General features: G+C 40.4%; 2 long non-coding RNA genes across 2 annotated transcripts in view; both read right to left on the reverse strand.

The window, feature by feature from the left end:
* The window catches only part of LOC148130449 (uncharacterized), a 484,585-nt gene that overhangs the window by 108,602 nt on the left and 350,062 nt on the right, over positions 1–25,921 (reverse strand). The window lies entirely within an intron of this gene.
* Positions 1,754–16,433, reverse strand: LOC148130450 (uncharacterized). Its single transcript, XR_015749807.1, has 3 exons — positions 16,297–16,433; positions 2,787–2,910; positions 1,754–2,670 (listed from the first exon to the last, which is right to left on the reverse strand). It is a non-coding gene; the product is annotated as an uncharacterized LOC148130450 (long non-coding RNA).

The raw sequence follows: 25,921 nt of genomic DNA on the forward strand, positions 1-25,921 counted from the left end.
CTGAGTCAGTTAAATATATTTTATGGGATAGCATAACACAGGGGTCCCCAACCACCGGTCTGCGGACCGGTGCACCGGTCCGTGGAACAAGTCCTACCGGGCCGCTGAGCTTGCTGAGCGCCGCCATCTTGTTTTGATGAAAAAGTGCTTCCGGTGAGCTTTTCCGGGTAGAAAGCTCACCGGAAGCACTTTTTCATCAAAACAAGATGGCGGGCCAGCTGATGTCGGTACCGGGCCGCGACAAAAAGGTTGGGGATACCGGGCGCGGCATAAAAAGGTTGGGGATCACTGGCATAACACATTGAACTAATTAATTATATAGACTAGGTTAACACAAGACTGTAAGTTAACATGTGCTTGCTGGGTTGTGGTTTAATGCATTGTGCAGCACAATTATATTGAGATTTAGTTATTTTACTCTGGTACTAAGCATCAACTTACCTGGCCAATGTAATTTGTAAGGTATGCTTTATCACTCTTGTTTTGTACTAAATCCAGTCATTGCATCTTCATCAACAAACCATAACTTATGGGTAATGTGTGAAGCTAGCTAGCTTCATTATATACCCACATTATGGTTGTTTAATCATGATTGAAATAGATATTGCTCATCTGAGATATTAAACACAACAATCTGTCTATTAAAAAACCTTGATTGCATATATTTTCCCAAACAAGTTTTGGTGTCCCAGTCCCATCTTTTCTTCAAGTGCTTTCACAGTGGTTTACAATAGTAATCTAATGTGATCAAAATTTTCAAAACAGCAGTGACACCACACACACACACAGGAACAACAACACTAGAGAGAGAGAAAGGGAGGGAGGGAGTTTAATGGCTTCCTAACCACAGGACATGTTATGTATATTCTCCCCATTGGTTCTGGCAAAGGTGATGCACAAGGTGAAATGCTGGGCACAAAGCTGATACCAACTTCCCATTCTTGGTCCAGGTTCTGGATTTTGATCAACTAGCATATCCAAATCTTCAGAGCCAGCATCTCAACCTACATGGAAACCTGGGGTGACTTAACCTTTCTAATTGATACAGTAACCTGGATTCATCAGCCTATAGATAAAAGATTTAAGATTTAATTATATTTACTCCTAAGTATAAGCAAGACTGTAGCCTAAAATGAAGTAGCAAATAAAACTAAAGACAGGAATTGTGCATTTTTCTTTGGCTGTCTTCTCACAACATACGGTGAGAAGTGCCAACACAATTCCTCTTGCTAGGCCCTTCGTGTGAAAGATCAAGCAATATGAATATGTGCACCTGAAGTTAGATAAGTGAAACAGATTAGAAATTTTGTTGATATATTGGATACTTTTCTATTTATCTTCCTGTTTGAGCAAAGTCTCATATCTAGTGATGAAGTCTCTAGTTTATTTATACTTAGAGAGTTCAATATTCATGATGAGCCCAATTTTTATAGCCTCCATAACTTCTGTAGAACTCTTAGAATTGAAATCTTGTTCCATTCAACAGGCTCAACATATCTTGTATTTGGGTGGTTTATGAGCCACAATCCTCTATGGATAGAATGCTACATGGTTAGGATAACTAGTGCCATTCCTCCATTCTGATGTACAGCAGTTTATATATCTGAGAGAATTCCAAAATGTGGAAACTTGTAGCTCTCTACGATTTTCCACGAACTTGAAACAATGAAGTACAGGTGGTAGAAATCTCAAAACAAACAATTAATTGGTAATTGCATTTTCTATAAAGATATCAGAATGGAAGAACCCTATAAATTTTATCTAAAGTTTATTTTCGGAAAATATTTTTCAAGTATTTAAACAGAAATTCTTCTCAGGCTTTCTTTAATTCACAAAAACAAAAATCCACAGACTTCTCATTCTTAAAAAGGGATATCAAAAGTTCTCCTTTTTCTTCTGTTTCACCTGTTTTAGTGCAATATTTTCCATCATCTCAATCCCCCCGTCCTCCCCCCCCATTTTCTAAGTTCTTATTTGGACTCTTCCAAATTTATAACATGAAAGTTTTCAGAGCCCCCCTTCCATGTGTCAGATCCTGGAATCAAGGAATCCTTCTAGCCTGTGGCCATTTTGTAAACAAGTGTTTGTTTACCACATTTTATAGACAACTATCTGCACTTGTATTACTTGTGTCACAGTCTTTTGTTTATTGCCTCTGCTTTATAGAGGCAATTTGTTTGTTTATTGCCATTTTGTAGAATTGCTCTGCCACACTAACATACAATCTGATATCAAACTTCTTGATAACAGCTTCCTTCTCTACAGTCTTGCATGATAACAGATTCATCTTCTCTACATTATCCTATTATTAACATCATTTGCACTTTAACCATTTATCACCCAACAGTTACTCTTTCCATACAGGTTTGGTTTATGCTCTGTGGCTAATTTTTGAATACAGTAAATGCAAAGGCAAACTTCCCTTGACATGCCTTGGTTTTTGAACCAAGATGTCATCTAGAAATTATGGATAGTGACGGCATAGAAATGTTGTAAAATAAATAATTAAATGATATACTACAAAATTCAGGTTGAAATCAAGAGTAGGATGATAGAATTGGAAGGGACCACAGAAGTCACCTAGTCCAAATTCTATTTTATTATTTTATTAAGGTTTTGTCAGAGGTTGAAATCCAGCTAGATTTTGTTTCCGGTATTCAGTGTTAAAGTCTGTAAAAGAAAAAAGTTAAGTTTAGACTGATACAATTTGCCACAAACACATGCTAGTTAATAGTAGGTGGAACATTCTTAATCAAATGCTCATACTTAACCATCTGTATAAGGACCTTCTTATGAAGGATGGTGCCTATGGAGTGAGAGGTAGTGTGATGGACTGCAGTGAAGTGGCAGTTTCCCAGGACTGAGCAGGTCCAAGGGGAGGGCCCAGATAAGAGAGAACTTATTCCAGAGCTGGATAGGAGACAGAGGAACAGAGTTATAACAGCCACTCCCCAGAATCTCCCAGAGCACATCTATTGGGGTGAGAGTAGATTTAGCCTGGCAATATTCTGTCTATTGGATGTAAACAAATAAGAACGGAACTTTGACTAGACTATTCTATGTCATTCTCGAACTTGACATCATGCCTAGCATACAGTAGATATCTATTTGACAAGGCTATAATTTTCCAAGTCTTCCTTCCTCCCTGTTTGAGGATGTCAGTCTGAGAATCCCTTTTTCACAAGTTCCTCTCAGGAAAAATCAAAATATATGCAAGTGTATGTTGAAAAATAATATAATATCAAAATCCCACCAAACAGCTGTGAGAAGCATTAGTGGCACTGAATGTGTTAGATTTAAATTTTAGCATGGTAAATATTGATAAATATAATCCATACAAACAAAAGCTGTTTTTGTATCCTTCATAATTTTTAAAAGAGGAAGAGGTCCTGAAAGAAAAAAAAAATTAGGAACACTGATATAGGTGACATTTTCTCTTCTTCAGGCTTCTATGGCCTCTCAATTCCTCACAATTCTCAAAGATTATGAAAGTACAAGTAGTCCTCATTCATTTACTGACCGTTCAAAGTTACAGCAGCTCTCAAAAAGGTGACTTAACAAATGTGCCTCACACTTAAGACCATTATAGCAACCCTACTATCATGTGATCAAAATTTGGATGCTTAGCAACTAACATGTAGTTAACAGTTACTGCATCCTGGATTCACACGATCGCCATTTACAACCTTCCCAGTTGGCTTTTGACAAAGTAATGGGGGAGCTCAGATTTGCTTAACGGCTGCATGATTCACTTAACCACCATGGTAAAAATGGTTGCAAAATTGGGCATGAGTCACATAACAACTGCCTTGCTTAGCAGCTGAAATTCTGGTTTCAGTTGTGGCGGTAACTGCATATCCCTGCAGTTACTTACTGTTAGTTCTTTCAGTATCTTGGGAGGTAGTCTATCTGGCCTGGAAACTTTAATTAAAATTAGCTAAGGGTAAATTCTTTCTTACCATCTTCTTATCTATCCTAAGTTACAGTTCCTTCCTTCCTCTAGTGGCATAACCATGCTCTTCTTCTACAAAATAGGTTTGCCTTTTCACTTTTTTTTTGTTTCAACATATTTTCCTAGCAGTACATCTATACTTCCTATGGATTTCCTTTTATTTCTAAGATACCTGTTGCTATTGTTGTTGCTAGTTTTGATATTTCTTGCAAGCCTCAGCTCATTCTTTGCTTTAGTTTTTCTATCAGAGATCCTACAGAATATGTTTTTTCAGTGATGTTTCCCTTCCTTTATTTCCCAACCATATTCCTTTTTCCATTAAAAGTTTAGAAAGCTTCTCATGTATTCATACTGGGTTCTTTGTATTCCTCCCAATTGTGCCTTCAAAATCTCATTTTTCTATCTGTTTTGTTTTTCCTTTTCTTATCCAAATACTTTCAATAGGATTTTCATGTTCAGATTAATACCTTTGCAAGTTTGCAAGAAATATAAATATTTCTTTATATCTAATACAATATCCCTCACTTTCTCTTTTTTTTCCTTGTGAATAAATTATAGCCTTCTCCATTGTGGTGGAGATAGCATCCAGGATTGGGTTATCAGTCACTGCTTGCTGATTGGACTGAGTCTGTGAGATATTTGAGGACATTCCCCTGTTGCTAAGGGTGCCCCAGAAATTGACTCAGCTGGATGACATGTATTTTTTTGCTCCTACAAACTCTCAAATCTATAAAAAATTAGGCCTAAATTAGTCAAAAAACAATTCTGTATGCTATTTCCTTGGCAGCCGGCGTGGTCTACTACTTAGGCGGCTGTCAAAATGGAACAAAGCTTTGGCCCAGACTATCCAACAACGGATCGGCTGAGGGCCGATCTGCACTGATTGTGAGGTATTTCATGGAGATATGTTAGACTAAACATCCACACTGTTCCCCATGTTTGGCTTGGGAGGGTTTTTGACAACTTGCCGCCCCAGAAGCCTGCAATTACTGCGGCAGCGCTTTAAACAGGGCCGAAGACCAGCTGTAGATAAAGATCACAATTAATGGCTGGATCTTCTCCAGGGTAACTGGTCTGGGGGAGTTTTCTCCACGTCCTTAGAGCCACAGGGCAATAATTCCTGAGCAAGCTTGAGCACCGGGGACCATTAAGATGGCGGATTCCACCCAGCACGCTGGCTATGGGAACAGGAGAATGGAGGAAATGGCTTGCAGACCATCACGCTCTCAGTCCTGCAGCGCCAAATATTTCAGCCTCCTCTGCAAGCCCCAAGCCAAGATATAGAGCTGCAGGGGCTCGAAAGAGCTCCAAGACAGCTGAGCGGGACGAGCACCACAGGGATAAAGCACAAGACAGATTGTGGGCTAAGAGACAAGAAGTGGCCCAAAGAGCTCAGAAATGACAGATTCCTGCCAAAATGAGGAATGACTGTTATAAAGAGAATCCAAGTCTCTTCAATCTGACAGGAGAGTTTTACCAGAAGCGGCCACTGGGGGAGCTGAAGAGCAGGATCTGATGCAAGATTCCATTGAAGGCTCTGACATTAGAAGTTTCTTTTCTGCCTGTCCAGCATAGAACCAGAGTGGCCCCTGAGGCTACCTTTACTCCCACGACAGCAGGATTTTGCCGTGGGACAAGAGCCTGAATTCCAATTTAACATGCAGGCTCTGTTAGCTGAGGCAGTGAAGCAGAGTGTATCAGCTGTCTTAAAACAAACCAGACGATCACCTTCTGAGGCTTCATTTTCCTCCTCAAAGCAGGAGACAAAGGTCTAATTATGAGGATGATCTCTCCATTCATTCAGGGTCCGCTTCTTATGCTCCTGCTGGGAATACTCATTGCAACCCATCTGACATGGGGAAGCTGATGGATATAAATTATTCTGATGATGAGGGCCTTGATTCTGACCAAACCACAATTTCAGGCCTTTTCCAGCCTGCCACATTCAAGTCGCTCCTCTTTAAGGCAAAGAATGCCACAGGGCACAGGGCAAGGCATGGCTCCTGAACCATAGTGACCACAATGACCCATTGTTTTCGGAAAAGACCATAATGGCAGATGTCATCCCTGCACCAAAGATGTTCACAACAGTCATCCAAAGGCAGTGGTCTTCTCTTGGGTCGGGTCCAAGCCCTTCTTCCCTGGGCAGAAGGTTGTTCAATGTGGGAGCTGATCTCTCCAAAGCCCTGGAAGTGCCAACTATGGACACCCCAATAGCAACCCTACAATCCAACTCTGACATTCCTGGGGAGCCTGAGGACTCATTAAAGGCAGAAGACAAGAGGACTGAACAAATGTTATAGAGAACACATCAATCAGAACATGGGCGGTGAAGGCCTCCACAGCCACATACTTTTTCAACTCTCATCTGGCTACAAAGGCTGCAAGAGAGAATTCCACTTGAGGATGTCAAGTCACAACAGCATATAAATAAGCTCCTAGCAGCTGTGGAGTTCTCAGCTGATGCCACGCTCAGTGCAGTCAGATTTGCCTCTAAGGCAGTGGTGGTATTCTACCGGTTCGGCCCGGTTCTGGCAAGCCAACAGCAGCAATGAGCAGCAGAGACTGAACCAGTTTTTTCTGCCGCTTTGCTGTTGGGCCCACCCACTTGCCCGGGCTCCCATACTCACCTTTATCCGCTGAATTTGAAGTACAGCTGCTTTGCACGGCACAGAATAGTGCCGCACGGCAGCTGCTGAAGCGACCGGGATCATGCAGGCTTGCAGGAGGCAAGTTAGAACGCCTCTACGCCTGCACAAAGTGCTCATTTGGTGCACACATGCATGCAAAATGTGTGCACATGCCCACCAAGCCAAGCCCACTGAACCAGTGGCAAAAATATTTGAATCCTACCACTGCTCTAAGGCGATAAGATTGGCTATAGCCTGACTTCCGGTTTGAAGGGCTTCGGCGACAAACAGAAATCCGCGATTGTGCACAGTTTCTGTCTGGGCTTGCCACTGGAGCGCCCCGAGCCAGCTGGTTTCGGGGCTAAGCCACCCCGTAGAAGTGGTGAAGAGGGGGGAGACCGCCAGCAGGGTTGAGGAGAGCCACATCTCTCCTCCTCAGCTGGCCATTACTCCTTTTCCCAAAGGCGGTTGTAGCAGTGGTCAGAAATAGCCACCACAAAGGAGAACTCGACCAGAAAAGAATGTGCAGGAGGAAGATAAGAAGTGAAAGTTTTGGCTGACCGGGTTAAATTGTAAAAGCAACAACTAAGATACCCTGGAATTTAAACTTACAAAAAATAACATCGCTCCCAAAGAAGAGTCGGAAGCAGCGAAGGAAAATGAAAAGGGAAAGGTTTGGCTTTTTTTTTTTCTTCTTCCTCCTTCCCTTTACTGACAACTAAGAGACTTAAATAAGAAATCGGAAAAATCCGCTTTGACATCAATAGGCAATTAAGCTGAAAATAAAACAAAATGCCAAAGGGGTAATAAAGATTTCTGGACATTAAAATTTTTCTTTTTCATAAGCAGGAAGGGAGAGAAAAAGAATAAGGGCAGGATCTGGAAGAGGGAGGAGACTGCCTGGAATTAAAAAGAATCTACAGTAAAACTTCAACAAGACTTCTAAAATATACATTTTAACTGAAACTTTGCAACTAAATAGTAACCCCAGGAAGAGAAAGTGAAAAAAAAAGAGCACAAAAAGAAACAGCTTGCGTGTATTTGGATTATTTGGTGATCTTTGGATTCTTGGTTATTATATTTGGTGAAGGTTATTATATTTGAATGACTAAAATCAATCAGGTGGTTGTTTAAAAATTTATACAATGGCACCACTTCTGGATGAATTGAAAATGGAACGTAAAAAGTACAAAGAAGATGCACAAGAAGGGAAGGGTTCTTTTGGCTTTGTTTTTCAATTCTTAGAAATGGAGATTTTGAACTATGAGAAACAACAAGAAAAGACTGCAAAACAAGAAGACTGGGACAAAGAAGAAGCCATCTTTAATGAACAAGCAATTTTATGTGGGGAAGAAAAAGGAAAGGGGGAAAGAGAATGGAGAATTTAAGACTTAAAAAAACAACCAAAGAAAAGAAAAATAATTTGAAAAATAAGTATAATACTGGAAAGCAACAGAAAAGGGGAATACAGAAGAGAGAAATAGAGGTAGAGAGACAAGGGGGTAAAAAGGGGAGAGAGAAGAAGAGAGGGAAGAAGGAAAGGAAAAGAAGTTACAAAGGACTGGAGTAAGATAAACAGGACCTATTTAGAGATAATGAGTGAAAATCTAACTGAAAAAGGGATTCTGTAAAGGTACGATTGTATTGTTATATTAGTAATAGAAATAACTTTAGAAAATTGGAAACAACGTATGATTAAAATGAGGGATAAAATAGTGTAATTTAGTGAAATGTTTGTGAATAAAATAAGTGAAATAAAATAAATGAGAAAATTGAATTAGGAAGGAACGGGAACATTTTAATTAGTTAATGTTTTATAAAATATAACTGAAGGGGGGGATTAACTATGGAAAGCTTATAACTGTTCCCATAGAAGTATGATATTTAATTGAAAAGTAATGTTAAAGATGTTAAGACTTTAATGAATATTAATATGATAGAATTGAATTGGAATGGAATGTTGTTTAAATTATATACATTTATAATTTTTTCTTTTTTTAAGAATACAGTGTGTATTTTAAGAATGTACCAAGCAGAATCCGAATGGAAGTTATGTATTATATTGAATGTTACAACTTTAGGGAAAAGATATAAAGGCGTCATACTCCAATCAGTAACTACAGGAGAAATTTTGTTTAATGAGAAAAGATAATAGATAATTGAAACAGGACAGACAAAAAATATAAATACAATGATTTGAATTGAGATGAGATAATTAAAATAAAATTGAGAAAATTAAAAGAGGGGAGAAGCTATGCAGAAAATGTAAAATAGTAATAAGATATGGAATAGAATATAAAAATGAGCATGAACCTGAATTTGTGTCTGTACGAAGAAATGTAACCCGGGATTACGCTACTTTCAAAAAAGATGTTTTATTTGTATTTTTTTTTCTCTTTGTGAAAACTCAAATAAAATTTACAAAAAAAAAAGATCGGCTATAGCCTCTCGCCGCCTGCTCTGGCTCAATGGCAGCTGATATGAGACGTAAGTGGAGGTTGGCCACTGCCCCCTTTAAGGGAGAAAAATTGTTTGGAGAAGCTCTGGACAAGGTGCTGGTGGACTCCAAAGACAAGGGGAAGGTCTTACCTTCTACTATAGGACAACTGAACCTGGAGGGGTTTTTTTCTAAACCCCAGAGGCCTTTCATCCCCAGGCAGGATCAACCTCAGGACAGGACAAGTAGAAATCGCCCACTTAACAACAAGCGGCTCTTTCGAGGGGCTGGGGGTCATCTCTTCCAATGACCCAGATAAATCTGATGTGAACCCTCCCACTGGGGGAAGTCTGGCCTTGTTTTCCAGGTGTTGGGAGGAAGTAACCACAGATTCCTGGGTCCTGGAGATGGTCCGATCGGGCCTTTCTCTAGAGTTCTTCTCTATACCCCGAGGTTTTTCATTCGTTGTCCTGTTTCTAAAAACATAGAAAGGTCCCCATGGAAACAGCTATTCAGCACCTGCTGGACATCCAGGCTATTCAGCCGGTGCCTGAGGACCAACAGGGTATGGGATTTTATTCCATCTTGTTTGTAATCCCAAAGCTTTGGGGGGATGGAAGGCAATTCTGGATTTGAAGCATCTTAACCGTTGGGTAAAAAACAGGCGGTTTAAGATGCACTCCCTCCAGTCTATTCTGGAAGGAATTAGGGAGGGGGATTTCCTTAGCTCCATAGATTTAACTGAGGCCTACCTTCATGTTCTCATTTTGCCGGCCCATAGACAATTCCTCAGGTTCTGCTATAATGGGAGGCATTTTCAGTACAGGGATTTGCCCTTTGGGCTTTCATCTGCTCCCAGAACATTTACGAAGCTATTGGCAGCCCTGGTGGCCCACCTTAGGACCATTCCAGTCAGAGTCCAGTGCTATCTGGATAATATACTGGTCCAGTCATCCTCCCCATCTCGAGCAGCAGAGGATTTGGAGCTCACTATTCAGGTGCTCCAGGAGCATGGCTTCTCTTTCAACGAGGCCAAGAGTCACTTCATTCCCACCAATAGTTTGCTCCATTTGGGAGCTGTAATAGATGCCATTTCCTGCAGGGTGTTCTTGTCCCAGGAGCATCAGGAGAGTATCAGGGAGTTGATTGGGCAAGTAAAATCTAAGAACAGGGTACCCCTGGCTACGCTTTCTAAACTCCTGGGTAAGATGATATCATGCATTAATATAGTACCCTGGACTAGATTGCATGCTAGGGCACTCCAATGGTTTCTTTTTCCTTATCAGAGGACACGTAGGAGTTGCTCCCATTCCCAGGTCAGATTAACTCCTCAAGTCATCAAGTCCTTGCAATGGTGGTCATCGGAGGCCCTTTCCTTAGGGGTCTTATTCAAGGACCCTGACAGGCTGGTGCTGAACACAGATGCCAGCTTTTATGACTAGGGAGCTCATCTCCAATCCAGGATGGTCCAGGGACAATAGTCCCAGGCAGAATTGAGCCACAATATTAATTGGCTAGAACTTAGGGTGGTCAATCTGGCCCTGAGGCAATTAGGACACAGTCTCAGATAGGGACATCCTGGTCTTAACCGACAATTGTCAACCAAGACACATATTAACCGCCAAGAGGGAACACATTCAAGGCCATTGATGCCGGAAGCAAAACAGCTCTGCCTATGGCCGGAGAGGCACCAGGTATCACTCAGAGCTGAGCACATTGTAGGCATGACCAATGTTGAGGTTGACTGGCTTAGCAGAGCCACCATAGACCATGCAGAGTGGCGTTTGTACCCCTTTGTTTCAGGAGCTGTTGGAGCACTTCAGACTGCCAGCAGTGGATCTCTTTGCCTCTCATGACAACACGCAACTCCCAAGATTCTACTCCAGGTTTGCAGTTCTGGGAGGGGAGGGGATGGATGCCTTATGCAGTCCTTGGCCAAGGGAGCTTCTCTATGCCTTTCCTCCTCTGCCCCTGATCCCGAGGGTGATTCAGAAACTTTTTGGGGAAAGAGCAGAACTCATACTTGTGGCTCCTCATTGGCCCAGAAGGCCATGGTTTGTGGACTTAGTAAACCTGTCTGTGTCCCACCCTTGGAGGATGCCTCTCAGCCAGGGACCAGTTTTACATGCAGAACCCCAGTGGCTTCAATTGACCATTTGGAGATTGAGTGGGGATCTCTGATCTGGGAACATTACTCCTCCAAGGTGATACAAACCATTCAAGCCTCTAAGAGACCCTCCACCAATCGCATCTATGATGGAACCTGGAAGGCTTTATGTGAATGATGCTTTAGATCTGAGAGGGACCCCACAGAGGCTTCGGTCACCCAGGTGCTGGATTTTCTTCAAGATGGCCTTGACAAGGGCCTATCATCCAACACGTTGCAGAGGCAGGTGGCAGCCTTGTCTTCTGTGCTCTCCTTGGGGCAGAATCCCTATCTAGACATCCCATGGTCCACAGGTTTCTGAAGGGGGCTACAAACCTGAGGCCTCCGGTGGTTCATCGCCATCCAACATGGGACCGCTCTAAAGTACTGCATTCGCTGACTAAGGCCCCATTTGAACCACTGAGATCTATTTCCCTGCAATTTTTGTCTTGCAAGGTGGCCTTCCAAGTTGCAATCACCTCTGCTAGAAGGATTTCGGACTTGGCTTTTTTATCGGTCAGGAAGGACCTTTGTGTGTTTCACACCAACTGAGTTGTGTTAAGACTAGACCCTTAATTCATGCCAAAGGTGAACTCTTGGTTCCACAGAGTCCAGGAACTAATCTTGTCCGATTTTTGTCCGCATCCTGTACATTCTTTAGAAAAAAGATGGCACACACTAGACGTTCAAAGGGCTCTGTGTATTTATGTTAAGCGAACCTCTCCCTTCCGGAGGTCTGAATCCCTCTTTATTTCTTTCCAATCTTCTACTATGGGTTGCAAGGTTATTCCAACAACTGTGGGGAGATGGATGACTATGTATATCCAAAGCCTACCAATACCAAGGTCTTGCAGTTCTTCCAAGGATAATGGCCTATTCGACAAGAAGTGCAGCCACGTCAGCAGTATGGGCCACTCAGGCCTCTTTGGAGGAAGTTTGCAGGGCATCAACCTGGGTCTTACCTTCTTTGTTCATCAAACACTATAAGCTGGACTCTTTTGCATCTGTGGAGGCAGCCTTTGGATGGAAAGTTCTTCAAAAGGTCCACCCTGTCTAGGGGATTCAGACCACACTAGGCCCAGCCATAGGACAGCCAGCTTTGGTATGTCCCAATCCTGGATGCTATCTCTATCACAGTGGTTAGTTCTTACCTGATACAACCTTTCTCTTTGTGTTGAGATAGCATCCAGACCCACCCTGATGTGGGTCCATTCCAAATCCAGTGGAGCATGTTATTACAACAAGAAAACACATCATTCTGTCACTATTCCTTCGCCAATTTCTGGGGCAGCCTTAGCAACAGGGGAATGTCCTCAAAGATCTGACAGATTCAGTCCAATCAGCAAGCAGCGACTGATAACCCAATCCTGGATGCTATCTCCACCCAAAGAGAAAGGTTGTATCACGTAAGAACCAACGACCCTTCTAATGCTGTGTGTGAGAACACCATTCCACCAAATTTCCTTTCTCTACCATATTTGTCTTTCTGATTTAGGATCTCTAATTCTTAGGGCATGTTAGAAATAAAATGAAATCCAAGGGGAAGGAAGAAACACCTGAGATTTTGAATATTACTAGAATATATCTTGTACTGTCCTACAAAATTTTGAAACCCCATTCTGGCCTTCTGCTTCTTGTTTTGGGTTGTGCCTCTTTGGTCTCACTCTTGACTCCATATCTGATCTTGAGCTTTTACTCCCTTCCCTATTTACGGTAGTTCTAGGTTAACATTCTGCCAAAAAGATTGGTGAGATACTTGCCAAACATTTCCTTCCCAGTTTTTAATAACATATATCCAATCTCTTTCCAGGAAATCTTTGAGAAAGTAGCATAGGTTACTGTTATAAATCCAAGTCACTTCTCAATGATACCATTTAAATAGCCGATTACTGACTTTCAGGATCCTCTTTTTTCTTCTTGCATTTTGCTTCCATTTTCTTTACCTTTTTGCCAACACCCTTACAATGCAGAAATTGTTTCATGGTCTTTGCTGACCAGGTTCATTTATTCACACATAGGTCAAAAAGAGAATATATCTGGCTGTCTGTTAGCAATATCGGTCACATCTGAAATTTTCCTGTATACAGAAGGGAATACATGTCCTGCAGGGTCATATTGAGTCTGTACACAACTGACTTGGTTCCTTCTTAACAGAGAATTACTTACCATACCATGGCATGCCCCGCCCCCCATTTACTCTTATAGGACTTCAATTTATGGAAATTTGTTCTACACTGATTGATAACATGATTAGCTTAGATGGCTGTTTATAATGAGAACCTGGTATCAATTCCAGAATTCTATTGTTACTCAATGTCTCCTGACCTTTTTGCTTCTTTTGGGAACATTCTTCCACATATCTGCATCTGCCAAAGATTTTTTTCTCCTGAAGTTTTCTTTACTTCTCTTCTTGGAAAATACTTATGAATTATTAGGAAAGACATTAATAAAACTTGCTATTATTTAACCAAGGGACAAATCCCTAGTTTCTGAAGATAACATAAAAGAGGAAAATCACATAGAATAGATAACATTATTCAACAATAAAAAGATATACAAAATATAGGTAGTCTTCAACTTTCAATAGTTTGTCTAACAACCATTTGAAGTTACAACAGTGCTGAAAATGTGACATGACCGTTTTTCACATTTATGACTGTTGCAGCATACCCATTGTCACATGATTAAAATTTGGATGCTTGGCAATTGGTTTACATTGATGACAGTTGCAGTGTTTCAGGGTCATGAGCTCACCTTTTGCGACCTTCTGTCAAGCAAAGTCAATCAGGAAATCATGTTCACTTAATATTATTATTAACTTAACTGCAGTGATTCATATAACTATGGCAAGAAAGGTCGTAAAATATAGCAAAACTCATTTGTTTCACTTAGCAACTGAAATTTTGGGCTCAACTGTGGTCCTAAGTTGAGGGACTACCTATTTATTTACTTTATAATGTAAATATATTTGATTTTATTATTTCTGCCTTCTAATCTGCAAAGGAAGCTTGATACCTTAAATGGCATTTGTGGTAGAACAGCAATAGTTCTGCACCATTTTTTCTCCATAATGTGGACCCAAACATAGCATCTTGCGTATAAATCATTCAAAGAGTCCCAACTCTTTTTATACCATTCTTGTTCAAAACATATATTCAATTATTACCTTTTCCAGAGTTCCTTGGTTTGAAAGACTGTTCAGGGTCCACCACATCCAACATCTAGTTGATTTAATTCCAGAGGTCAATGTGTTAGGTGTGTTTACCTAACACACTTGTCCATCAATCTGACTGGATCCATAGCTACCTGAATAGACCATTCAAACTACTTCTCTGTGGAGTTTAAAAGAGTTAAGTTTCACAGCAACATGAAGATTATTGAATGGTGACATAAGATAGGTGGAAATGTCATCCATTTTCAGTTTCTCCAAACTAAAAACTAGATTGAGACCATATATATGATTCAGACTGGAGAATCCCATGTTATCATGATGGCTGTGAACACCATTCTTGAACCTATTCCCAAGATAGAGATTGGGAGCCTCCAGCACCTGTAACTGGATAAGAATCGACCCCAGCCTAGCTACAAGGTTGAGAAGCTTGGGAAATATACTGTCAGGTATCATCATCTTATAATTGTACTGAAGATGTATGCATATATTTACCGAAAAGTATGTCCTTCTGGTATTTTAGATCAGGGGTGTTCAAACTTGTGACCCGCAGGCCGGATGTGTCATATGCTGGCCATGCCCCCCCCACTTTTAGCAAATGGGAAAAAACTCATGATACGTCATGTGATGACAATGTGACGATGTGAGTTTGACACCCCTCTTTTAGATCAAATCTTATTAGCACAGGATGGCAGAAGTTGTCCAAGTCATTTGGAGGATACTTATGTTTGCAAATCCTACTCTCAGAATTATGCTGTGGGTTATGGGTAAATGTAAAGAGCAAAATTACCTCTAGAAGGTGAAAGTGAGACAAGGAATTAAGGAAATATATAATGAAATGTTTTCCAATTTGAGACCACCAAATGTGTTGGGATAACAATCTCTGCTAACTTCATCCGGCATGGCCTTTTGCAAACTTAGATTTAGAGACCAGGGAGATTTGAGCAAAATAGGCAAGAACCATTATATAAGCCAAAGGGCTGAATCATTCCCTAAGTCCTGGGAAACAAGGTAGTTAGTATTCAGAAGAGACTCAAGAAGCTCCTCTCCGATTAATTGAATATAGTATAAAGGGGAAACGATAAAGCTCAGTCAAGCTTGCAAGATTTTGTTGTTATGGCGGATCACAATAAATTATAGTTCTAATCTTCCTGTAGAGTCTGTTTCCTGATTTGGTCTGCCTAAAACGGCTGACAGTAATTGTAGTCTTGCATATAAGGTAGGCATTCAAGTTCGGCTGGAGAGTTGAACAATATTTCAGTGGCAAGATGCATACAAAATATAAACGAGGAACGGTAGCTCTTGAAAATTCATTATGACCATTGTAGTTAATGGATCACTGTAGCTATATACAATTAACAGGCTAGAAGCTGGCCTATTAAATCAATGCGAACAAGATCTCCCGCCCCCCCCCCGCCCCCCTTTCAGTTTTTTTCTGTAGTGGTTTCACTTATAGTAACAATGGGTGAGGTCCACATGTCCGTCGAAACGAATGTCACCGTTCTCTTCATTTTAAAAGGATTGAGTGAAACTGTCGAAATGCACATTTTAAATATTTGTATATCGCAGGATTATGCGGTAGGGCACAAGAGGTTGGTGAGTGTTAAGGTTGGTGAGTGTACCAGCGGGCGAGGTGCAAGAGAAGGGAACCCCCTCGGAAATGGGGAGTCGTGGGAGGGGAGGGATCTAATATATGGGAAGCAAGTCCGGAGTGAGCATGCTACTTCTTCTTCCCTTTAGGAAGGCCATTGCTTTTCAGATCCTGTAAATTCCAGCCTGTCTGCCGTTGAGATAAGTGACGCGCACCCTTTTTCGTTCAGGTTTGCTTTTACTGAGGCGGGGGAAACCAAGGAGGAGGACGCGTGCTCACATTGTGCTGCACTGCTGTTTTCTGCTGGTTCTTTCGCTCTCGAGGAATCCTCTCTTTTTGCCATTAGCAATAAGCGATGGGGGTTGTCTTACCTTTGCGTTGGGAGGCCTTGAGGTGTGGGAACCGAGCATGCTGGGTGCCCGGGCTGGGTGTGGTTTAGGTTGGGAAGCTGCTCCCCAATCTCGGATGCCTCTCTTATCGAAGGAGCTTTCGGCTTGGGAGGTGTTAGCCTGCCTGCCTGCCTGCCTGCTTGGGGTCTTTCTACGTAGAGAACCAGGCACTCTTACTGAAAAATTCTGCCATGGGTCTCACAAGACACTTTTGTGGCTTTCGATCGGTTACAGCGAACGTCCTGCGTTCCGAGCGATTGTGAGGAATTCTAGGAGGAGATTGGCGGCGGGCGAGAGGAATCGCAAAGGCTGTGTGTCGCTTTAAAGAACGCGATTGGGTGGTTGTATCTTTAAAAGGAAGAGGCGGTGGAACGAAAACTACCTTGAAGTATGGGGTTGGTCTATGCTAATTGGAGAGGCGGTGCCAGGATGAATGGAGGGAGGTAAGGGCGGTACAGTTTACAGCCGAGGAAGGGCCCGTGTATTCTGCTCTGTCTCTTTAAAGAACCAGTTGATACCATTACGGAGGGGGGGGGAAGAAGGGGGAGCAAATCTTTCCCCCTGTTCGCCTCCTTTGAGACAATACCATTCCCATTGCTGGGAGAAGAGGCCCTATGGGTTGAGGAGTGAAAGTGAGTGAGTAAGAAGGGGACGTTCCATTGATTGGGTACGACGGGGGAGTGACGAGAGGCGGTTTCATTTGATGGGGGGGGGAGAGGTAGAGGGGAGATGGGCGGTACCATGTGGAAGAGGAGGAGGGAGACTGACTGGCGGACAATGGAGCCTGTGTGTGTTTATGGGAAGGGAGCGAATTCACCCTCGCCGGGGAGAGTCACAGCGCCGCCCCCTCCTGCCCGGGGGTGAGGGGTGCCCCCTGGCCGGGCCAGGCCAGGCCACCTCCGCCCTTGTTCAGGAAAGCGGTGAGTGCGAGAAGGAGAAACAGAGGAGGCTCTGCATAGTGCCAGCTCCCCTGGAAACTGCGGGCCATGGGAGGTGAGAAGGGAGGGGCAACGCGGTGGTAATGGGTGGGTGGCTGGAGTGGGGGGGAAGACTCTGAATAACTGCGGGCCTGTTCGGGGAAAGTTTCAGAGTTCGGGGGGCTGGTCAAAAAAACCCGGGGCGGGCGGGCGAGCTGGCGCGGAAAGCGCGTGGGGGATGGAAGAAAGAAGACTCCATAAGGCGGGAGGGGTCGGTGTTAGGTAAAGCGAGGCTGGGGGGTGGGTGGTTGGCCAATTCCGATTACTCTCCCAGAGCCTTGAGTGGAGGGGGGGGAGAGAGGAAGGAAGGAAGGAAGGAAAACAGGCTTTGGAGGAGGCCGAAGGAGAAGGCGTGACCACTGGATGTGAGGGAAGAACAAACGGGCGGCGGGAGGGGGTGAACGTTAATCCTGGGAAGGAGGGGGGGTGTTGTCTGTGATTGAGTTTGTGTATGTTTAGGAGACTGGCAGGGGATCTGGGTAATTGAAAGACGGGAGGTATCGGCGATGGGGATGCGAAAGGGAGGAGGCGATTATTGGTGGAAAAGTGCTAGAAACTAAGCCTACCTGAAGTGTGCCTGGGAACTGGATCCTTTCTGCATTCCGGTCTTCTCTTCTTAACCATCATTAGACGGGGTGATTTGTGGTTGTGGTATAGGGAATGGAGACCATCTAATGCATGGTTTAGAGGTGAGGGGCTCCATAAGCCTGAGGTGGAGAGGAATGTCTTGTTTTAATCTACACTCAGCTGTAAACCAGTTGGAAGAATACCAGTATAGGAGCTTATGAACATGTTTTGGGTTTTATGGCAAGGTTGAAAATGTTGGATTATTTGATGCCACTCAATTGATTTCTTCGGAAAACAAGTTCTGTGTTTGCTTCCCCCCAATGCAGGTCAGAATATTGGCATAAGAGGAGGCATATATACGGTGAATAGTCAGCGTAGTGCTAAAGAGAGCAATATATTTTGACATAACTATATTTAATAATGTTTCTAACTATCTTTTCATTCAAGGGCTCAAAAAACAATCATGTGAGGTATTTGGCCTAAGAAAGTCATCTGACAAAAGTCATCTGGTTAGACTGGCTGAAAGTAGACTAGACCCTGGGACTCCCCTAGAAGATTGGCAGATTGCATTCATTACTCAATGTTTGTGGTTAATATCTATGATATCTATTGCATAAATCTTTGGATGTGTAGATATATTGTAGATTTGTACATAATGTTTAATTCTGCAATTAATGCGCTAGTATTACATCACAATTGTTTTTAAGGTAATATGCTGATTCCCACATTAACAAGTTTTGTGAAAGAAACTAAAATTTCTCCTAGGTTTTGTCCTGTAAGCAGCCACTTTTTTATAGAGTTAACTAGTATTAGTGCTTATTAAGTAGAAGAGGTTTCATATAAAATTGTGTAGGTTTTTTACTTGTCTATTCTGAATGCAATGTACATGGATGGTATAAAATGGAAGGAATAAAATATAAATGCAATTTTGATTTTTTTCTGAAGTGTTGGATATTTCAAATTAATCAAACTTTAGATTGGCAGGCCCTTTTCTGTTCCACTGACAAATATGGGATTAAAAGATAAAGCAACATGTCTAATGAATGTTGGCATTTTAAATTATTTTAAGATTGTAATTTAGTTACAAAATAGAGAACATGTAATGTAACAGTAATTTAGAAAGTGAATTGGGTGAATTGATAAATAGCTGGGACATAACATATTGTCCCATTTTATTTCAGTTTTAATTTATATAATTCTTTAGGTGTCTGCTGTTTACAATTTTTATTATAATTCTGAGAGGAAACTATCTTCCATTAAAGAGAATTTCAGGGTTGTAATTAAATGATATTAAGAATGGTCTTACATATCATTCTGAATATGCTTAAAATCTTAATACAAGGCACACTTCTGTATTACAAGACAATATTATATAATTATAATCTTCCATTTAATGTGCATTTGTATAAACAAGATAATTTAAAAATGAATTTTGTTCATATTTATCAGATAAATTTAATAGAGTTGGAATATAAAAATATAGTCAATACAGCATGCAGTTTACAAGGTTACACATATTCTGCATATTGGTTTATCGTGACTGATGGAAAGTCTATTATTGGGCTGTCTATGCCATGTATGAAAAAGTTTGCATTTAATTATCTGTTACCGTGTTTCTCATATAAGGCCGGGCTAGGCCATCTTTTCGGGGGTGGCTTAATTCCCCCCCCTTGCATCTTTGGGCGGGCGGGCAGCGATGGCTTGGATGTTGACCTCGGCGTTGGTGGGGCACTTCATATTGGGGTCAACGCAGGCAGCACCATATCCGGATGTGCAACAAAAGTACTTCCTAACGGCAAGCCCCCCCACCATTCCCCCCCATTTCGCATGTTTTAATATAGGCCTTGATTTGGGGGGAGGGGCTTAATTTCATTACATGCTGGGACTTCCTATTGGGGGAGGCCATATTGTTGGAGAAACAGGGTAGTTAAATGTAATCAGTGTAATTTGTCATGTAACTTAGGTGTAAAGTCCAAGTCAGCGATGTTACATTTATTCTGCGCTGATACAAACAGAATAAGACCACAGATTAGGCATGTTAAACACTGATGCTTTGCTTCAATGAAACCAGTAACATTTTTGCTGCCAAAGTCTGGAAAGTCATAATCCAGAAATGAGCTTTTATGTCCTAAGAACAATAGATACTGATAAGAAGAGGTGGAGGGAGCAGAAAAGCAGATAGTAATTCTTTTTTCTTAATTGAAGACTAGTACATTTGTAGTAAAATATGGGAATAATGATTAAGCATATAAGTCAGTATGATCAGTGTGCATTTCTCTATGTTTCTTGGACTTCATTTCACACAATATCCCTTCATGCAATCTACTAAGTACACAAGATTTTTATACATTTTATGCTTATGAAACCTGGAGTCACTGCAGAGATATTTTGTCTAAGAAAGCTGCTCAGTTGATTAAAGAGTCTCTGATAAACTGTGGAAGTAGACCTGACAAGAATTGCTCAAGTCCTTTCTCCTGGCTGTGGTAGTTTATGGGGAAACAAAAACTATGAGTGGAAAGTTTACAAACTGTTTGTTTTTATGTAGTCTGCTGATACATGGATCATGCTGATACATTAGGATGATCCCAGGCCATATTTTGGTCACTTTAATGAAGTTTGTGACAAATTATAGTGCAGGAATACACAATTTATCACTGTAACATCTGCAATAGTTGTACATATTGAAACTAGAAAATCATTAGATTTGTAGAGAGATTTGGCATAAATGTATTAATGTCATTTTAGTTCAATTTCATAATTGGTTCTTGTTGACATTTTCCTAATATACCATCAAAAAACCAACTGTGGATCTTGACATCATGTTTCAAACTGAGTGCAATGTTAAAATGTTCCCCTTGGAGCTGAGAAGGGAAGCATTTCTAGATACTCCGCAGTGCAAGAACAATTCATTGTTGCCTCGTCTCTCTCTTGAATGAAAGACTAGTTTTGTGCCTGCAACATTTATTAATTTAGAAAATTCATATCTTACTTTTCAGCTGAAAAAGCTTGCTGCTTGGATTATAAATGTATGCAATATTACAATATAAAATTGCAGTTATTAACAAAGACTAGCACTAAACCATGTGTAAATTTATGGAATGGGGGAAACCAACAGATGATATACAGCTATTGTAATTAACTTACAATAAAATTAAGTGAAGAAGTCAGCTGAGGTCTAGAGGTCTAAAATGTTGAAATTGCAATTACAAAAGAACCTTCCCTGTATTTAAGATACATAATGCTCTACAGATCAGGGATGTGGTATGCAACTACTGTCAATTATTATTGAAAACTATGCAAACAGATTAAGGGATGAAGAATGCCAAACAGATTTATGAAGAACCATTGAGGTGTTTATAGGTAATTATAGCACTTTATGCCTAGAAACGAGACAACTAGTGTGTTGCTTTGTGAATTTGAGTTGGTATAAGGACTTCCACAGTTTGCAAGGTTAGTTTTTGAACTTGTAAGATCGCCATAAAGTGGAGTTGAAGAATATAAATGTGACTTTGATCATTTATGAGGCATATCGAAAATTGCAAGTCCGTCCAGAATGTAATAATACACAGGGTAATGGGTGCCCATAGGTTTATCCATTTAAACCTTTGTTATACAAACTGCACTGTCTCCAGATTTCTTCCAGCTGCAATTCAAAGTGCTGGCTATCACATTTAAAGCCTTACATGGCACAGGACATGGTTATTTGTTGGACCACTTTATCCTAAGGCCATGATGGTGAACCTATGGCACACATGCCACAGGTGGCACGCAGAGCCATTTGTGCTGGCATGCGAGCCGCAGGCAAACTTACCTCACTGTGCATGCGTGCGCCTCAGCTGATTTTCTGCCGGTTTGAGGCCTTTTTCAGCCTCCCAGAGGCTTGAAAAAAAGCCTCTGCAGGCTGAATAATAGGCCTGTTTCATCACTTCCTGTAATATTGGAAGTGACGAAATGGGCCTATTCGACCTGCAAAACCAGCAGAGGCTTTTTTCAAGCCTCTGGAAGGCTAAAAAGGGCCTCAAACCAGCGTCGGGGGTGAGTGGGTGGGAGATTGCACATGCATGCACAGGGGACATGGAGCGTGCATTGCCTTCTGGGTCCTAGCATGCGAGCATCAGCGCATGCACTATTTTTGGCACAGGAGCCCAAAAAGATTAGCCTAAGGGAATACATCCATCCCACTAGATCAGATAGGGTGGGCAGGCTTGAGATCCCCTCTCTGGAATCTGGCCATCTACTGTAGTGGGACTTCAGAAACATGCCTTTTCTGTGGCTTCCCCTAACTTGTGTAATAACCTCCTACTGGTGATTTGACAGGTACCTGCTCTTTTAGCCTTTTGGAAGACTGCTAAGACCCAGCTTTTTACTGAGGTGCTGGGATTGCATAAGGGACCAAGTATGGAAGGAGAACAGACAAACTTGTGTGCATTCCCAAGGGAACAATTATTGCAAATGGAATTTTGTTTATTTTATTGCTTTTATTGTTTTTAACTTTTGTTTTATTTAATGGTTTTACTGTTGTGAGCTGCCCAGAGTTGTTTAACATGGATGGGCTATATATATCTGAGAAATAAACCATCAAACAAAATAATGGAGATACTTTGTTTGTCCCTTTTCAGCTCTTCCGCCAGAAGAATATGGTATTTACCATGCTTATCTCAAGGCATGGTAGACTGAAATCTTACAACATGATGTTAATTTCTAAAAAATACTCAAGTTTATTTAAATTTGCAAATCACTGTGTTATCCTTATTTCTTATCTTAAAAAATGGAAGTAAATCCAAGTAATAGCAACTGCTGAACTCAACCATTTGCAAGAATTTTATTCGAAATTGTCAGCAGACCAATTGTTTTAAAAATAAAAGCCATATGGAATATTGACAACATTTGTGTTAAAAGACATCAAGTAAGAGAAGGTTTTGTACATTCATTTGTAGGATATTTGAGAGAAAACATGGATATTGGCTGTACTTCCCTTTTCTTCAAAGGAAGAGGATGTTGAATAATCTGGATGAGAAAAATAAAGCTTATTTGATTTTTGTAAAAGAGAAAATTGATTTGTGAGTCACAATTACAATTATTTGAAGAGGAGGAGGAAATAGGTAGACTGCATAAGAAGGAAGGAAGTCTAGGCCATATCTTCTTTTGCCACCTCAGTTCACAAAAAATAATTGATTTCCAATTTCCTATTCTTATATATTTATTAATGGTAAAATAGTTTCAATATAATGTCTATAGGAACTGGATGAAATAGTCATGATGGCTTATATTGCCAATATGACTCAATGAAGCAACAGTTTGTGAATTGCTGAGCATTTATTGAGACAAGATGGAATTCAAGAAGAATTACTTGTTACCACTTTTCTTCACCCTGTGATTTATTTGAGAATTTTTCATGCATTGAAGGGCTTAGATTCATACAACATCCTGAGAAAATAGGATTTGCTTATTTGTGACCTAGGTTTGTGAACCTAGCTATGAGCAACATCTTAAGACTAATGAACATAGGCTTTTTTTTAGGCTAACCACAAATTTGCATATTCTGTGATTACAACTTGCATAACTAAAGTTTTCTCTGAAGGACAGATTAAAGATAACCTCCAGCTGGTCTTGATTATGTCAACCTAGCCAGCATGGCTAGTGATAAGAAATTGTAGGCTTTGTAGGAGAAAACATTTAGATATCATTAGATTGCCTGTTGCTGGATTAGGGATTCTATTAATAAATTACCCCTTGGCTGTCTTATTGATTGCTCAGCTAAATATACAAAGGATTCCGTGTCTAATACCATTGTACTCTGAATTACATGGTTTTATATTATTATTAAATCCCAGTGTATTTTAAATATGTTGTCCTACCATTCATATTTGTTATAATCTTGTATTCCTTGTCATCCGAAGATCTTCTATAGAGCTTCAACTGCTATATTTGAAACCAGAGGTAGTGACTAGTTGTTAGAGAGCTTTTATTTGCAGGTTCCAATTAATGGAGTAGTCTTCCTGAAAATCTTAATCTGATACCAGTTTTTAATATTATACTAATGGGCTAGGCTTTAAGAATTACTGTTACCAACCCCCCACCCAAATAGCAAGCGTGCTGTTATTTTTTCTTGCAAAAAGTATCAGTGGAGGTCCTGTACATGTTTGCTACTCACAAGGATAGCCTGATAAAAATGATAAAAAACGACTCCATCTTTCTTTTGTGAAGAATCTATAATCTGCTTAGAATCAGCAATTTGGTTGTATCCTGAGCTTTCAGATCTATTTTCTGAGTAAGAGATCCTATTCTTATGTGGTATATTTCACTGAATGAGAAGAAAATTCACAAATTATTTTGGCCATTATTTGCAGTTAAAGTGGAAATAGACGATATTAATACTTTTATTGATAAATACATTTGTGCAGCAAGTAAAATCTCTCCAAATCCTTCAATTTACACTTCACACAAAATCACTTACCCTAGATCATGGCCAACCTTGGTATCATGTTTTTAGGAATTATCCTGATACTTTCTTGGCGTTCTGAATTTGGATTTTGTGGATAAACCTTTTTTAATTTTTCCTGAAAGTGCTGATAAAGTATTTGGAGAAATCTGAAACATTGCTGAAAAAAATAGATTATTTGATGGTAACTTACAACTCGGGGTAAATTGTGTGCAGTATTTGTTTGTTTGTTTGAATTTATTAGCTGTCCAACTCCAGTAGACTCCAACAATGGAGTTGGATCCAAAGTGGGGAATGGGGACTTTGTATCCAGTGTGGCTATTCTTTTTTTGTTGTTAGCCATATTTTTTTGCCTGAATTCATATGATGACCACATGCGCTCAAGAAACCCATTCAGTAAACAAGATGGCAGTAAGCTGCAGCTATGTGTCAGATGTCCTTTCATTAACACTTACGCTAAAAAAAAAATCTAAATCTATAGGTGCAGGTAGGAGGGGGACGAGATTATTGCTTATTGACGGAATAGGTGACAGAGTGAAAGATTTCCAAACTAGACCCAAAGTACCTTGCTCTTTTTTAAAGGAATCTGAATATTACACACTGCTACTAAAGATGGCTTTTGGATTTTTATGTGGAAGTTGTAGTAATGTAATGTAATGGAAGAAGTAATGTTCATTAGCATCTATACTTTTGTAGTTATTTTACTTGTTCTCTCATAGGAGTTTTCTGAAAAATTATTAGAACATTTGTTCCAATTATTAATAGAAGTATACTTATTATATTTATAAAAGGCCTGACTCCAGAATGACTCTGGGTGGCTTACTCTTAAAGTAGGAGAACACAGAAGCTAAGGAACAGATAAACTACAGAACAATCCAGGGCTGTACAAAATTTTATCCCAAGTCCTCAGAGAACAGTCAGATTTTAAAGACTTGTTGAACACCATTAAATAAAGAGCTAAATGGATCTGGGAGACATCATTTCAGGTGGCAGGTGCTCGCAACAATGAAAGGGGGCTTCCTGATCATCATAGATGGTGTTGGATCAAGGTGACCAAAATGGACCAATTTTCCCTGATCTTACCAGACAAGAGACTACAGGTCCATCAAATAGTCTGGCTGTATGCCCTTAAAGTTGCTACAAATAGTTCATCAATTTTATTATGATTTACTGTAAATATGTTAATATTTATTCATTTAGTAAGCATTTACTATAAAGTCAAGTGTTTGGTGCCTAAGTACTTTCTTCCCTGTATGATTTTGAAATATGTTGGCAAGATTGTATTTCATGCTTAATCCTTGATATATTAAATATTAGTAATAATCTTTATTTGCAAAAGTTCCAGCATTGGTTGCTTTGCTTGCCCACTTTTCTTGTGAAATATTGTTAGACAAAACCTTAGAAAAAAACATACTTTAAAAAACACTGAAGTTATTTTTGTTTAAGGAGTGGGGCATGGAAATGTACTGTTTTCATTCCTGGGATTAGAGAAGATACCTTGAAAACTCTAGTGTCCTATGCCTATAAAGGGAAATATGAATAATATGCATGATTAGACAAAATGTTATCTGCCTCAGCTAATTAATGTTATGCTGTTTATGTACTACTTCCCTATAAAGAG

This window comes from Notechis scutatus, chromosome 5 (genome assembly GCF_049901735.1).
Source record: "Notechis scutatus isolate UNSWTSFEM ecotype Mainland chromosome 5, rNotScu1.2, whole genome shotgun sequence".
NCBI lineage: Eukaryota > Metazoa > Chordata > Lepidosauria > Squamata > Elapidae > Notechis > Notechis scutatus.